Raw genomic sequence first — 17,484 nt, 5'->3', positions numbered from 1 at the left:
AAGTTCTGGAACGATGTGTAAAAGTAAACCGAGTACTTAATTGGGAAAAATGTCACTTTATGGTACAAAAAGGAATTGTTTTAGGACATATCATCTCAAATAGAGGAATTGAAGTAAACAAAGCCAAAATAGAGGTAATCGAAAACCTTCAACCTCCGAAAACTGTAAGAGAAGTACGAAGCTTCTTAGGACATGCCAGTTTTTACCGATGATTCATTAAAGACTTCTCTAAAATGACTAAACCTTTGACCGGACTATTGATGAAAGATGATGAATTCATCTTCGACAACAAATGTTTAGAAGCATTCCAAACGCTTAAACAAGCATTGATCTCCGCGCCCATAATGCAGACACCAGATTGGAATGAACCATTCGAAATAATGTGTGATGCCAGTGATTACGCTGTGGGCGCTGTTTTAGGACAACGAAAGGATAAAAAGCTTCACGTCATATATTACGCAAGTAGAACTCTAGATGAAGCACAAATGAATTACGCCACAACCGAGAAAGAACTATTAGCAGTAGTGTTTGCACTAGATAAATTTCGTTCTTACTTGGTCGGAGCCAAAATAATCATTTACACCGACCACGCTGCTATCAAGTACGTCTTAACAAAAAAGGATGCTAAACCTAGACTCCTAAGGTGGATCCTGTTGCTACAAGAGTTCCATTTGGAAATCAAAGATAAAAAAGGAACTGAAAACGTAGTAGCAGATCACCTCTCTAGACTTGAAAACCTGGAACCGGAAACAACATCGATCAACGATGATTTCTCGTACGATAAACTTATAGCTACTTTGGAAGAAAATAAAGCTGATAAACAGGTAGAAACCACCTTAGTTGTATGTGTTACACCATGGTACGCTGATCTCGTCAATTATTTAGTTGCCGGAATAGTTCCACCTACTTTATCCTACCAGCAAAAGAAACGATTCTTCTATGACATAAAACACTATTACTTGGATGACCCTTTACTTTTCAAAAGAGGCCCCGACGGTATTTCCCGTCGGTGTATACCTGAAGAAGAGGTAGAAAATAAAATCCAACACTGTCACTCCGCTCCTTATGGTGGTCATGCAAGTACATCCAAGACCTGTTCCAAAATCCTACAAGCCGGTTTTTATTGGCCAAATATATGGAAGGATGTGCATGCGGCTATCAAGAAATGTGATAGATGTCAACGCACAGGAAACATATCTAGACATGACGAGATGCCACAAAAGGGCATTTTGGAAGTAGAGATTTTTTACGTGTGGGGAATAGACTTCATGGGACCTTTTCCGTCTTCTTTCGGTAACAAGTACATACTCGTAGCGGTTGACTACGTATCAAAATGGATTGAAGCTATAGCTTCTCCAACGAACGACACACGAGTAGTAACTAGACTCTTTAAGAATATAATATTTCCAAGATTTGGTGTCCCGAGAATAGTAGTCAGTGATGGTGGATCGCATTTCATATCCAAGGTACTCGAAAAACTACTGTTTAAGTATGGCGTAAGGCATAGAGTAGCGACACCTTACCACCCTCAAACCAGTGGGCAAGTGGAAGTGTCTAACAGAGAAATCAAACAAATATTGGAAAAAACAGTCACCACCTCAAGGAAAGACTGGTCATTGAAATTACCAGAAGCTTTATGGGCGTATCGAACTGCTTACAAAACTCCCATAGGGACAACCCCATTTAAGCTTATTTATGGAAAATCTTGCCACCTCCCGGTAGAATTGGAACATAAGGCCTACTGGGCTATTAAAAATCTAAATTTAAACTATAAAGCCGCCGGTGAAAAGCGAATCCTTGATATAAATGAATTAGAGGAACTCAGACGAGACGCTTACGAGAATGCCAGAATCTACAAAGAAAGAACAAAACAATGGCATGACAAGCGCATATCAAGGAAAATCTTCGAACAAGGCGATACAGTCCTGTTATTCAACTCTAGGCTAAAGTTATTCCCGGGAAAACTACGATCTAGATGGTCAGGTCCTTTTCAAATTACTAATGTTTTCCCTAGTGGAACGGTGGAAATTAAAGGAAAATCCATTGAACTGCTTATCGTAAACGGGCAGCGTCTAAAACATTATCATCATACATAAAACATTGAAGATTCACAAGTCCTGCACTTAGATGTAGTGCCCCCAAATTTTATAAATTATATTTGATAGTTTATTGTCGAGCTTGCGACATTAAACAAAGCGCTTAGTGGGAGACAACCCACAAATATTTATATTTTCATTTCTTACTTAATTATTCTTTTAAGTTTTATTTAGTATTCATTCTTAATCTACTCTAATTTTTCTTCTTCTATTCTTTCGGCATTTGGCCAAATCCTGATTAAAACTCTTGTTTTTCCTTTCTCTAGCTAACACTAACCTGATGGGACAAATTGATCGTATGGGTATCAAATTCAGAGGGAAAGCTCAGAAACAAAAGTTTGAGGAACTAGCAGAGAGAGAGATGCTACCTAGTTTGTATGCTGATGATTGGGCGATGACTGCCCTTGGACTAAGAGAGAGTGTCTTTTATTTGCTGAGTCAAGCAGGGTGGGAAACCACTCCTATCCGTAGACAATTCGTCACTTATCGGAGACTGACTCTAGAATTCCTTAGTTCTCTGGTCTATCTACCCAGCCATGGAAAAGGAATAAGCAGAGGTTTCATTCAGTTCAGAATGTTCAACATGGAGTATCAATTTAATATTCAAGACTTTACCAACCTTTTAGGTTTCCCTACCTCCCTTGATACATTCACAGTGAGCCAAGAAGAACTTTTTGAATACAGAGAACTTGAACACTTTTGGGGAAGCTTGACTGGAAATGACGATCCCGAGGAACATGAGTTTCTTTCTGGAAACATACATAACCCAGCCTTTCGTTATTTCCATAAGATCCTGACCCACACCTTATTTGGGAAGAAGTCAAACAGTACCTTAGTTTCACGTGATGAACTCTTCATCATATTTTGTGCTTCCCAGAACCGTCCAGTAAACGGTGCCACTTTTATGTTGGCAAATTTTTACCGCCTTATCCAAGACGAACGAGCACCAATTCAAATAGGCGGCTTGATAACCATGATTGGTAATGCTATCGGATTACGTTAATCTATGCTTGACTTAAGCCCTTTCTGTGGCATTGCGACTATGAGTATACCCTTCCTCTTCAACACTATGTTTATAGCAAACCTAGGGTCTTAAGAGTTTGAGCTTATAATTAACAACCAAGTTCTTTGCCTATTCACCTTGCCTAGTCCAAGGACTAGTGTTCATAACCGCAATAACTGGCTCTACAATCTGAACGCAACACCCTCTCCTTCTAGATCTACTGAATCCATCCAGGACTATGAGATTTGTGACGACCAGATCCCTTATGCCGAATCTGACCCTCAGACACCATCTGGCTATTATGATATTGATCCTCCTCCTCAACCTGTCCCGACCGAAGAATCGGCAATACCCGATCTTAGACATCATGTGCCCGGAGCTAATTATAACACCACCATTCAGGCTTTGATGTCAGAACAGGACGCCCTCAGAGAAGAGCTAGCTAACATGGGACAAGAATTTCTGGGATACATGAACAGTATGACAAATCAGTTCCACGAGTTGCTAAACCGTGTTAACTCCTTTGCTTCTCCGGCCAGAGATCATGCAGATGGATAGAAGTTGTTTTTCTTAGTTACTTAGTTTTAATTTAGGTTATTCATTAATTTTGTTTCAAATTATTTTAGTATTTGTTTTTCTTTCGCATGTTTGCTTTTGTCTTCCAATGTTACATTATGATTATTTTATGAAGCTATTGATTTATTTTACTTTATTATGACTTATGCAAATATCTATCAATAATGCTCTCTACTGTTGCCACCTACATGACTTATTAAAGATATATATATTATGAAAGTAGAATAGCATGCAAGGCAATTTAGAAGTGTCACAATAGCAAAATAAAATAAACATATGCATAACAAAATAATAACAATAATATATAATGATAAAAACAAAGTACGTTACAAGAATGATTGTGTGACGAGCGTCACACAATCCATTACGGTCGTCACACCAAGTGCCTGTGACGCCCGTAACATCCCTGTCACGAGCGTGACACCGTCTGACTATGTGAACGTTACTAACCATTGGGACACGACCGTTACACCATCCCACCTTTTTACCTTTCAACCACTCCCTTTCCAACTCCCAAAATTTTTCCTATAAATACCCACCATACCTTTCTTCATACACCACAAACCATTCTATAAAATCAATTTCATTTCCCTTCTCTCCTTATTACCTCTTTCAAACTACTTATCCGTATGGCGGGAAACCAAGTTTTTCATCAAAAGTTCTAAATTAGACTTCTAAGGATCAGCTGGCATAGATTTTGGAAACTCGGGGGTTTTGTAGCTTGCTGAGGGCGGTTGTTCCTATAGGAGAAATCTGGGTGGTCTCTCCACCCTCGGTTCTAGGTGTTAGAATACGAATTATTATGCTACTTATTGTTCACAAAATTAACATTTTTCTGGAAGGATCCTCCGACGAGGACCGTTTGACAATCCTTATAAGTGTGCCCATTTATTCCAATTATCTCACGGTAGAGAGTGGCATGGGAAACAGAAGTAACAGGGTTTAGGTGGAATAGGTGCAGGAGGACTGATGCTAAACTATCAATTTTTTGGTAGATAGTATCCATTTTTTTGTTAATTTGGTTAAACACATGATAACGAGAAATTGTATCATGTTTTTAGGTTTATATCGCATGTTATTCGTATTTATTTCAAAAGAGCAAGATTCTATCCATTCTGCCGCAATGGCGTTCGCCATGTGTATTTCGTGTTCTCCTTTCGCCTAGCCTGCCACGTCATTTAGTGACCAAGGCAATGGCGTTCGCCTTTCCCCTAATGGCAATCGCCATTATCATGCAGAAGAAGTTTTCTGCGTGGGAGCGGTTTCTCAACCGTTTTTCCCATTTTCTCTTCCATCCACTTTGTTGGAACAATCTAGAGGAAGTTACAAGGGGAAGACCCCTATAAATAGAACTCTTGGGGGTGTTTCATGACATCCAATTTGTGCGGAACCTTTGTCGAATCACATTTTAGTATTAAGCATAAATTAACTTGTAAAAGTGACATAACTCACATTGAGGGATTGTCACACTTGTTTTCTTTAAATTTTCATTGTACTCTTGGATCAAGAACAAGATTTCCGGCATATTCATGTTTCTGTTTTCTTTGATTTCAGGTTTTTACTGCTTTATTATTTATACTTGTTATTGCCTTTACTACATTATAGGCCATGTTGTTTTAAAGTTTAGTTGGTGTGATCATGTGGTTTTAGTCAATAGTGCAAGAGTGTGAGACAGAGTCTTTAAATCAATATTTTCTACATAACGGAATGAAATCGTAATTAGTACCCAAATTCTACCTAATCCCTTAGGAACACGGGATCCATATTTCGGGCTCATTTTATCGTCATTTCAAACCTTTAGCAATTAACGTTTATATTTCCGTTCATATCCCTTTATCCTTTAGCCTTAGCTTTGCAATTGCAATGATAAATAACATTAACTTGATTATTAGTCTATGTGGGTTTGGCAATCTTTTAAAACCACCCGATAAACAATATACTTGCAGTTATTATCCGATAGACACGTCCGTCGCGATCAAGTTTTTGGCGCTGTTGTCGGGGACTAATTTAGTTAATATTGTGAATTTTTTGTTGCATAATATAGACTAAGGAAAATTGTATTTTATTTATCCTCCTTAACTGTCAAAAAGGGAAGATCTAGAAAAACCAGTTGACAAAATCGGGCATTTTATTAATTTACAACGCCGAGTTCACAATTTCTGAATTAAATACAATCTTCCTTTTCCAAAAGAAAAATCAGAATCTGAACCAGTAATGGATGAAGGACCACGAAATCGTCCTCTTAAGTATTATGTTGTTCCTTCACAGGAGGAACCACACAACATCATTGTTGCTCCTGCCATCAACCAAAATGATTTCGAGTTGAAACCTTCGATGTTATCAGCCGTTCAACAAAACCAATTTTCAGGTAGTCCTACAGACGGTCCAAACTTACATTTGTTAGTTGTAAGACCCTAATTTTGTCCCTAAGATCCCTCATGGCATCATATCATAACATTGCATTGCCTCAAGGATCATTGTACACCTTGCTTCCTTCCTTGTGGGTGGGATCCCTTTGAGAGTGCAGAGGATTCTGGAAAGAGGATGCAGAGGATTCTGGAAACTTTGTCATCCCTGGCGGGATCTGCCACAATTGGGTCGTTGTGGATGTTCCTACAGTCATTCATAGATCAGAGTAATATGTTCACTTTGTTTGAAAACCCTTCTCCCATGCCAAAAGGAGAAGTGATGACATTGTTGGCAGCATTTATGCAATGACATTTCATTCAATAAATTCATGTTAAACATTTGTTTTTCCATTTGTTTTCACTTTTTGCTTTTTGTATGAAATCGGTGATCACAAAAAACCCTAAAAACAAGAATAAAAGCAATCTTTTCATCTGCACAATGATTGCCTTGTTTGTTTTTAAAAAGCTTTCATATCAAAATCATTATGCAGGTTTATTTCTAAACCCATTGAACATAATGATCCAACGACATCTCCCAATATTGAATTCCTTGTATTTGAGGCAGAGGAAGATGATGTTGAAGGGATTCCTGATGAAATTACCCGTCTTCTTGAGTATGAAAAGAAGATCATTCAGCCGCACCTTGAGAATCTGGAAACAGACAACTTGGGGTCTGAAGATTGTGTTTGAATGGTGAAGATTGGGGCACTCCTCGAAGAGTCTGTCAAGAAGGGGTTGATCAGTTTGCTACGAGAATATTCCGATATCTTTGCTTGGTCGTATGAAGACATGCCGGGTCTAGATACAGATATTTGTGCAACATTTCCTGCCGCTGAAGCCTAAGTGCGTGCCTGTGAAGCAGAAGCTCAGAAGAACTCATCCAGATATGGCAGAGAAGATCAAAGAGGAAGTTCAGAAGCAAATTGATGCGGGGTTTCTGGTGACTTCTACATATCCTCAATGGGTGGCCAATATTGTGCCTGTGCCTAAGAAAGACGGAAAAGTCCGTATGTGTGTTGATTACAGAGATTTGAATAAGGCTAGTCCGAAAGATGATTTCCCTCTACCACACATTGATATGTTGGTAGATAATACAGCCAAATTCAAAGTCTTTTCGTTTATGGACGGATTTTCCGGATATAACCAAATCAAGATGGCACCCGAGGATATGGAGAAGACAACATTCATCACACCTTAGGGAACATTCTGTTATCGAGTGATGCCCTTCGGTTTGAAGAACGCCGGAGCCACGTATCAACGTGCTTTGACTACCTTGTTGCATGACATGATGCACAAGGAGATAGAGGTCTATGTTGATGATATGATTGCTAAGTCACGAACGGAAGTGGAACATGTTGAGCATTTGTTGAAGCTTTTTCAGCGTCTGAGGAAGTTCAGGCTTCGTCTGAATCTGAACAAATGTACATTTGGTGTCCGTTCTGGCAATTTATTGGGTTTTGTTGTCAGTGAGAGAGGTATTGAGGTTGATCCTGCAAAGGTCAAAGCAATACAAGAGATGCCTGCACCCAAAACTGAAAAGCAAGTCTGAGGTTTTCTTGGTCGCTTGAATTATATTTCCAGATTTATATCCCACATGACTGCCACATGTGCGCCGATATTCAAGCTCCTCCAGAAAGATCAGTCTCATGATTGGACCGAGGATTGCCAGAAAGCTTTCGACAATATCAAAGAGTATCTGTCTAAACCTCTGATCTTGTCTCCGCCTGTAGAAGGAAGACCCTTGATCATGTATCTGACTGTTCTTGAAGACTCGATGGGTTGTGTACTCGGTCAGCAAGATGAATCAGGGAAGAAAGAATCAGCTATCTACTACCTTTGTAAGAAGTTCCTTGATTGTGAGTTTCGATACTCTATGCTTGAGAAGACGTGTTGTGCTTTGGCTTGGGCTGCTAAGCGTTTGTGCCAGTACATGATAAATCATATAACTTGGTTGATATCCATAATGGATCCAATCAAGTATATCTTCGAGAAGCCTGCTTTAACCGGGAGGATTGCCCGTTGGCATATGTTGTTGTCTGAGTATGATATCGAGTATCGAGCTCAGAAAGCTATCAAAGGTGGTATCTTGGCTGACCACTTGGCTCACCAGCCGATTGAAGATCATCAGTCTGTTCAGTACGACTTCCCAGACGAGGAGATTCTGTATTTGAAAATGAAAGATTGTGATGAGCCTACACTTGATGAAGGTCCAGAACCTGGTTCCAGATGGACGATGGTGTTTGATGGCGCTGTAAATCAGTACGGAAATGGAATTGGGGAAGTAATCATTACTCCTCAGGGCACGCATATTCCGTTTACAGCAAGGCTAACTTTCAAATGCACGAATAATATGGCTGAGTACGAAGCCTGTATTATGGGATTGGAAGAGTGCATTGATCTAAGGATCAAGCATCTTGATGTGTATGGTGATTCGGCCCTGGTTGTCAATCAGATCAAGGGTGAGTGGGAGACGAATCAGCCAGGTCTCATTCCATACAGAGATTATGCGAGGAGGATTTCAACATTCTTTACAGAAGTTGACTTTCATCATATTCCTCGAGAGGATAATCGGATGGCAGATGCCCTTGCTACGCTTGCTTCCATGATTGTAGTCAAGTATTGGAATGAAGTTCCCAATATCACCGTGATGCGCTTGGATAGACCAGCTCACGTGTTTGCAGTTGAAGAAGTACAAGATGACAAGCCTTGGTATTTTGATATCAAGAATTTCCTCTAGAACCAGGTCTACCCGCCTGGGGCATCTGTGAAAGATAGGAAAACTTTGAGAAGGTTGTCAGGCAGTTTCTACCTCAGTGGTGAATTGTTGTATAAAAGAAATTTTGACATGGTTTTGCTCAGCTGCGTGGATAGACACGAAGCAAACCTGTTAATGACTGAGGTCCATGAGGGTTCATTTGGTACTCATTCCAATGGACATGCCATGGCTAGAAAGATGCTGAGAGCAGGCTACTATTGGCTGACAATGGAGTCTGACTGTTGCAAATATGTGAAGAAATGCCACAAGTGTCAGATTTACGCGGATAAGATTCATATTCCTCTGACACTTCTGAACGTGATTTCATCACCATGGCCCTTCTCCATGTGGGGAATTGACATGATCGGCATGATTGAACCGAAAGCGTCCAATCGACACAGGTTTATTCTCGTAGCAATCGACTACTTCACCAAATGGGTTGAAGCCGCATCGTATGCGAACGTGACCAGGCAAGTGGTCGTGATGTTTATCAAGAATCAGCTTATTTGCCGTTATGGTGTGCCAGATAAGATCATTACTGATAATGGATCTAACTTGAATAATAAGATGATGGAAGAGCTGTGCGCTGAGTTCAAGATTGCACACCATAATTCCTCTTCCTACAGACCCAAGATGAATGGGGCTGTTGAAGCTGCTAATAAGAATATCAAGCGGATTATCCAGAAGATGACAGTCACGTATAAAGATTGGCATGAGATGTTGCCATTTGCTTTGCATGGATACCGTACATCTGTCCGCACTTTAACAGGGGCAACCCCTTTCTCTCTTGTTTACGGCATGAAGGTTGTTCTCCCAGTAGAGGTGGAGATCCCATCAATGAGAGTCTTGATGGAAGCCAAGTTGACTGATGTTGAATGGCTTCAGAGTCGTTATGACCAACTGAATTTGATTGAAGAGAAGCGATTGACTGCCATGTGCCATGGTCAGTTATACCGGCAGAGAATGAAGAAAGCATTCGATAAGAAGGTCATGCCTCGTGTGTTCCGAGAAGGTGACCTTGTGCTCAAGAAAGTCTTGTCTTTCGCGCCCGATTCTAGGGGAAAGTGGACTCCAAACTATGAAAGTCCATATGTTGTTAAGAGAGCCTTTTCTGGCGGTGCTTTGATGCTTACAACTATGGATGGGGAGGATTTCACTCGTCCTGTGAATTTAGATGCAGTCAAGAAATACTTTGACTAAAAAGAAAAATAGAATAGCTCGCTAAGTTGAAAACCCGAAAGGGCGGCTTAGGCAAAAATGAGCGTCTCGGTGGAAAACCCGAAAGGGCGATCCAGGTAAAAATTAGAGACATGAAAAAAAATGTATTTGCATCCCGCTAGATTGAGTACCTCACCCTGGGGCAATCTAGGAAAAAATTAGGGATTTGGCAAGTAACTGCATCCTGACAAGACTTTTTGTTTCGCAACTGTCTGTTCATCAGAGATTCTTGATTCATCGTCAACTAAAGCTCAAATACATCGGATTCAAATTGGTAGAGAAAGGGTCATTATGTTCAATGTAGCCCTCTTCCAATATATATCACCGATTTCAAATTTGTATAGATGTATGGAGTCTTGCCATTTGCAGACTACCATTCCATCAAATAAATTTGAGCTTTTATCCAATTATTTGCACTCTTATTTGTTTCAATTCAACAAATGTTTTGCATGTTTTAATTGATAAAATGTCATTGTTTTAAATAATAAAAAAAATTCAAAATAGTTTTAAACAAAGTGAACTTTCACAATGATGAAAGGATACTTAAGAATTTCTCAGTGCTCTCCCAAGGGTGGCGTGATTTCCAACAGGATAAGACATTTGTTCATATTCCTGGCATGGCTGTATCCTCTTTCTCCAGATTGTTGTTGGGGTTGCTCCCCAAGCAGAGTTTCTGTTGAGATTTTGTGTTCCTATATCAGAGTGCTTGTTGGAAATTTCAGTTTTCCTCTCTTGCAGCATTCTCTCCCCAGCATGGGTGCTTTCCTTTTGGAAGATTCGGTAGTTGGTGGGTTGACATCCCGGTACTTCGTCATTTTCCTCAGTAAAGTCGCCATCGGAGTTGTGGGTATGATGTACTTCATCTATGCTGCCTCTCTCCATCAGAGTGTTTTGTTGAGGTTTTTACCTCTTTTCCCTTCAGCAGAGTAGTGATTCTTGCCTCCTCAGCAATTGTGGTCCCTTTTGGAAGGTTCAGTTTTTGGTGGTTGATCCCCAGTTCTCCTTCTCTGCCTCAGATAAATCCCCAGTAGTTTGGTGGTGGTGGATTGTACCTATGAGTGGTCTTCTCCCCTGCAGAGATTGGTGATTTCCTTATGCTTTTGATCCCCAGTAGAGTTGCTTGTGTGCAGAATCTACTTGTGTGATCTATTTTCCCTTAGTGGGTTTATCCCCAATGGAGTGGCTGACAGTATCCCCAGTAGAGTTGCTTGTGCGGCTAGATTCTACTTGTGTGTTCTGTTTTCTTCAGCAGTTCTTGCTTGTGCAGTGAGCTCTTGTTTCCCAGCTGAGACTGGTGATTCCCCTGCAGAAATCTCGAGATTTCTCCATTTCCCCAACAGATTTGTCTTTGTGGCAGTTTCTGCCTGTTGTGAACTTCTGTTCCCCAGTTGGGTTGACTGATGATCCATCACTCAGAGATTTTGTGATTTCTTTGATATCTCTGATTTTCCCAGCAGATCTTTGCTTTTTAGCATTCAGATCTCCAGCAGATTGGCTTTCCAGTTGGATTTCTGGGATTTTCCTCTGGAAGTGTAGTACCGGGCTTTTGATTCCTGGACCTGTTTGTGTTAGAAATATCTGTTTCGTCAGCATTCATCAAACATAAATCATGCATATTCATGCATACTTTCAACATTTAGATATTCATGTTGCATTTTTTGCCATATATCTTTTGTTTGTTGTCTCCTGCTTATGGTGATATAGATCTCTCCAATAGATCTCTCCAAGCAGATGTCGGGTGTTTAATCTCTCAATATAGAGTCAGCCCCATAAGCAGAAAGTGTCTGTCTTGTCCTTCTGCAGTTCCCCACTGAGATATATCCTAGTGGATGACGGTTGTTTCCGTTTCCTCCCAACACATAAATTGGGATGGGTTTTCCCTTTTGAATTCTTTCCTCATTGGGATGAGTCTTGTTTCAGTTTGCCTTTTTCTATTGATCCTGAATTGGCATTTTTTTTCAACTGTCTCTTGTGCTTCCCTGTGGAATAAATGAATATTCGCCCAGTAACCGGCGATAGTTCATCTTATCCCCAGCGGAATCTTTTGGGCCTTCTACCCAGTAACCGGTAGTTATAAGTCCTATCTTTGTGGTTTTCTACCCAATAGCCGGTAGTTGTAAATCCTGTATACCTTTTTTCCCTTTTGTGGAATATGTGGTTGTGAACATATTTGTTCCTCAGCAAGAGTCGATGGTTTTTTACCCAGTATTCGGTAGTCGTAAATCCTACTTTCTTGCTCTCCAGCAGTTTGCAGTTTGTTATAAACCCTATTTTGTTTCCCCGTGCGGAGTTGTGATCCTTTCACTCCCCACGCAGAGGTTTTGGTATTCTACCCAATATTCGGTAGTCGTAAACCCTATTCTTGTATCCTCATCAGAGTTGTGGCCCTCTACCCAGTATCCGGTAGATCTAAGTCATATCTCTTTTCCCCTAGCAGAGATAACCTTTGTGGTTCATTCTGGTTGATGGTGGAATTTGTGGTTTTCTACCCAGTATTCGGTAGTTGTAAATCCTATGTTGTTTATTCCCTAGCGGGGTCTGTGCTTTCTTGTGGATAATTGTCGTATGCTAGCAATTTTATCCTCAGCTGAGTCTTTGGTTTTCTACCCAGTAGTCGGTAGTGATAAACATCTTGTTTCCTCAGCCAGAGTCTTTGGTCTTCTACCCAGTATTCGGTAGTTGTAAATCCTTTGTTCTCCCCTTTGTGAGTTAACCTTGTTGTTCATCCTAACCGATGACGGTTACTCGTCCGTAGTTTTCTACCCAGTATTCGGTAGATATAATCCCATCTTTTTGATTATCAATATCCAGTATTCAATGTTGATATTCCCTCCTTGCTTTTGGGTAGTTGCTCTTGAGTAAGCACTTGTATTCCCAGCAAGTTTTGTGGATAATTGCCGTATGCTAGCAATTTTATCCTCAGCGGGTCTTTTCACCGTTTGCCAGTGATTTGTTCCCCGGATCATTGATTTTTATCAATGCATCCCCCGGTGAGTCCTCTTTCATTTACCCGTTTGATTGGTAATGATTGTTGCTCCCTTTGATCGGTCATCATTATATACCTAGTTTTGGTATCCCGATGCCTTTCTTTTCGGTCGATTTATTCTTTATTAACCCAGTAACCGGTTGTGGATAATCTTCCATGCGAGTATACTATCCACGTTCTGACGGTAATGAATAATATATCTCATGCACTCTTCAGTCGAAACCTGTTGTGTTTCCCCAATCGAGTAAGTTTCGTATTTCCTTTTTGCGGAATCGAATGTTCATTGTTTCCCTTTTTTGAGCATATCTCCCAGTAACCGGTGATATGTCTCCTGGATAATTGTCGGATGCTTGCAATTTATCCCGTGTGAGGTATCGTTCGTCTACCCTGTTGTTGTTGGTAACGATTGTTTCTCTTTTTGGTTGGTCACCTATTATATGCCCAGTAACCGGTATCTCTGGTGTCTCTTCCTTTTCGAGTATATTATTCACGTTCTGACGGTAATGAATAATATATCTCATGCGCTCTTTAGTTGGAGTCCTTTGTTGATTTTCCCCAATGGAGTAAGATTCATATTCTTTGTAGAATCGAATATCCATCCTTTAACAAGTTTGTGTTTTGCCCTCTTCAGGATGATGAGTGTCTTGGCAGTATATACCAATTCACGCTTCGGTTGGTCACCTATTATATACCCAGTAATCGGTATCCCTGGTGTTCCTTCCTTTCTGTTCCCTATTATGACTTTGGTCCCCTGTGGAGTCAGATTTTCCTGAGTTGATGTACCTTTTTCAGGTCTTTCTCAGATGTTTGGCTGATTGATATCTCTCACCCTTATACCGGTCTTAGATATTCTTTCTTCCTGAGCTTGTTGTTCTTTCACCCAGTAACCGGTGTTCAGTTCACATGTCTCTTTGAGCTTGTTACCCAGTAACCGGTAACACCTCATCTTGCAGATTTTCTCCAGGAGAGTCTCTTTGTTAGACATTCCCTAGTGGAGTTCCTGTTGTGATTTTACCCTTTGCTGTATTGGTGTTTTCCCAATATATGCAATTTTCCCCGACAAGGAGGTTCTGTGTGAATCTTTTCCCAATCCGAGTCCGGATTTTTATCCGAAGTATCCTTTGTGGATAGTTTGAGTCAGTTTGAGTCTTCCTTTGGAATTCTTTTCTCCCCAGTTTGAGTCCTTTACTCCCCAGTAAAGTCTCCCAGTCGTGTCTTGCTCATGCAACGTCAGTTTCCCCTAATTCAGAGTCGTGTCCTGCTCACGCAATCTTTTTCTTGTTCTTATCCCCATGAGAGTCCTGTTAGAGTCTCTGTTCCTGGTGAGTGTATTACTCCGATGGATCATCTTTTCTTCTTTGTGGACCAGTATTCCCCACAAAGATTATTTCCTTTGCATGCATACATCTGCATCATGAGGTCTCTTAGGGACCAAAATTTGTCTCATTACTGCTATTTAAGCCCATTCTACCGCGTCGAGATGAAGATTTTAACCTTCACTTCTCCGGTTAGAATGACCTTAAATAAGGCATCTTTAAGACCCCAATTTTGTCCCTAAGATCCCTCATGGCATCATATCATAACATTGTATTGCCTCAAGGATCATTGTAAACCTTGCTTCCTTCCCTGTGGGTGGGATCCCTTTGAGAGTGGTTCTTGATCACCAAGCATTGCTTGCATTTGTATGTCATTGCATCTCTTTTTATCACTAACCAAAAGGTACAAAAATATGTCATTAACCCTTGTTACTTGCAGCTGAGGCATTTGCAGGTCAAGCAATGAAAGGCATTCATTGAGTAATAGATGGTGGTTATTCTTGAGATTTGGACCCCATGATCATTATCAAGAGTTCATATGAGCTATGATGTCATTTTGAAGCAAAATCCCAAGCGGTAGAGGCTTAAATTTCATCAGGACATTTCCAGGTCATCTGAAGACCCAGAAAGTCAACTGCAAAGTCAACTGTGGATTTGGAAGTGGGAGATGATTAGAAATACTTCATTCATGTTCAAACAAGTCTCATTTGACATCTCAAACACTCACATTGAATAATATGAAGTCAAGTCAAAAGCTTCCAGAAATGGAAAGTGACCTAATATTTTCAAAAATGGAAGGGTTTTGGACCAACTTCAACTCAATCTTACATCATCAAAAAATGCTTCAAATGAAATTCTGTTGAACATGAAAGTTGTAGATCTTTCTCTCCCATTTCCAAAAAGTCCAAGATCATGAGCATCTGATGAATGGTTGAGGAGATATGATCAAATCATCATCAAGTGAGCCTGGCCAAAATGTGCTATGTATTGATACATACGAGTTTCGTATCGATCCATGCAGGGAAAAATGTGCTATGTATTGAAACATACGAGTTTCATGTCGATCCATGCAGGGCAAAATGTGCTATGTATTGATACATACGAGTTTCGTATCGATCCATGCAGGGCAAAATGTGTTATGTATTGATACATACGAGTTTTGTATCGATCCATGCAGGGCAAAATGTTCTATGTATTGATACATACGAGCTTTGTATCAATACATAACTCTGTTTTGATCATGTATTCGCTACTGTTCACGTCCATATTACTTCATGCACCACTAATTTTCAAGTTTTGTCAAAACATCTCATTTTCGCCAATTACCATTAACCAAGCTTAATTAACATTTTCAGTGTGATTAAGACTTCATATAAATACCATAATCATAACAGAATTTGGGAGGTTAATCACATTTCACATTTCTAGATCCAAATTCTCTCTCCCTCCAAAATTTTCTTTTATTCATAATTCAAATTTTCTCCTCATAACATTGCTTTTTCTTGCCATATTCTTGTTCCTTGGCTTTGATTATGTGCAGATCAAGCATTAGATTGTGAAATTCGAGCAAGAACCAAGTGAAGCAAGCTCTTGAACATGGAGATGGAGTTTCTGTTTTGAGCTAGATCCAGCACCTTTCAAGCTTCAATTGCTTCATCAAACATCATTTCAAGCATTGTAGAGTGGATTTGGATACTTCGAAGTTGTGGATCGTGGCATTTCAAAGGTTCTACTCTTTAAGAGGTCAAGTTTCGAACCTCTTAATTTTGAAATTCATTGCTATATTCTTGTAGATCTAGGTTTGCTGATAATTCTGGTGAAAGAATCATGTGAATTGGTGCATTATTGAGCTAGATATGTGTGATTCAAGATTGATGCATCAAAATGTTTTCTATCGATTCTCTCTTGATATGTGGAATTAGGCTTAGCTTTTGCTCGATCCATGATCTCCATTGAAAATGCTTTGTAATTATGTGCTTGTATGGAATTTCTGGAAAATTTTCTGGAAAGTTGTTGAGCTTCATGCTACTGTTCGTCTTCTTCCTCATGAAGAAGATGAAGCTTCATCCATTAGCGACGGTAGCATCCAGATTAGTGACGGATCCTAGTTTTGCATGCGTGGCCTAGGGCTTATCTCTCATTGGTTTATTCTGTTGCCTTGTAAGCAAAATGATAGGCTCATGTTGCCTTGACCATGCCACTTCAGCGTTGACCAGCCAACGCATTAATGAAACGGTGTGTTTCATGCACCTGGCGCTTCAAATTTCAAATCCATACCCACTTCGATTCCTGACTGGCGCATAATTTCAAATGTTCATGCATTTTATCATTTCCCTCCACTTTTGTATGCTACATGCTTCACTTTGTTATTTATTTTTTTCATCAACTTTAAAAATCCATATCAAATTGAAAATTGATCCAAAAAATACCTGGTTTTTCGATAATTGTCCCTTAAGATGTCTAGTTTTTTATGGTGATTTTTTCTGAAATTGTGCATTGCTGGATTTTTGTTTGTGCTAAGTTGATTGAACATGTATCCATTTATGACTTTTCCTTGTTCATCTTATTGTGAAATGCTTGTTTTTAATCCAATGGACTTGAAATTTTACATGCTGATTCTAGACACATTGCTGGATGTTTTAGGCTTGGTTTGGTATTTTTCTCATGTACCAATTCTGTTTTATGCCTAAGTTTGCATGGTGTGACAATTTGTGTCACACATTTGGTTGATCAACTTGTGCCATTTAATTTCCATGCCAAATGATCCTTGATGATTCTGATTTTTTGTATGATGATCATGTTGAATGTGTTGAATGCTCATGAATTTTTCCAGAATTATTTGAATCATTTCTGTCTTGAATTGGAATTTTCATTTATGATGATCACATATGAGCTTTGAAATTTCCTTTGACTTCTTTTGATCATGAAATGCCTTTGATTATTGATTTTGATGTGAGCCTTTCTAGGACATGTTAATATGTGTTTGAAGTTGCAATGTGTTGAATTTCAGCTCCTGTTTTGAATTTTTTCTCCATCTTTGACCCTAGGCTTTGACCTAGTGGTTTGTTGCTTACATGTGAGCTTTGAATTTCAGGTTTAAGCATCCAAATGCCATGGTTAATGATG

This window comes from Lathyrus oleraceus, chromosome 7 (assembly GCF_024323335.1).
Source record: "Lathyrus oleraceus cultivar Zhongwan6 chromosome 7, CAAS_Psat_ZW6_1.0, whole genome shotgun sequence".
NCBI classification, from domain to species: Eukaryota; Viridiplantae; Streptophyta; class Magnoliopsida; order Fabales; family Fabaceae; genus Lathyrus; species Lathyrus oleraceus.
This window is presented reverse-complemented; position numbering follows the sequence as displayed.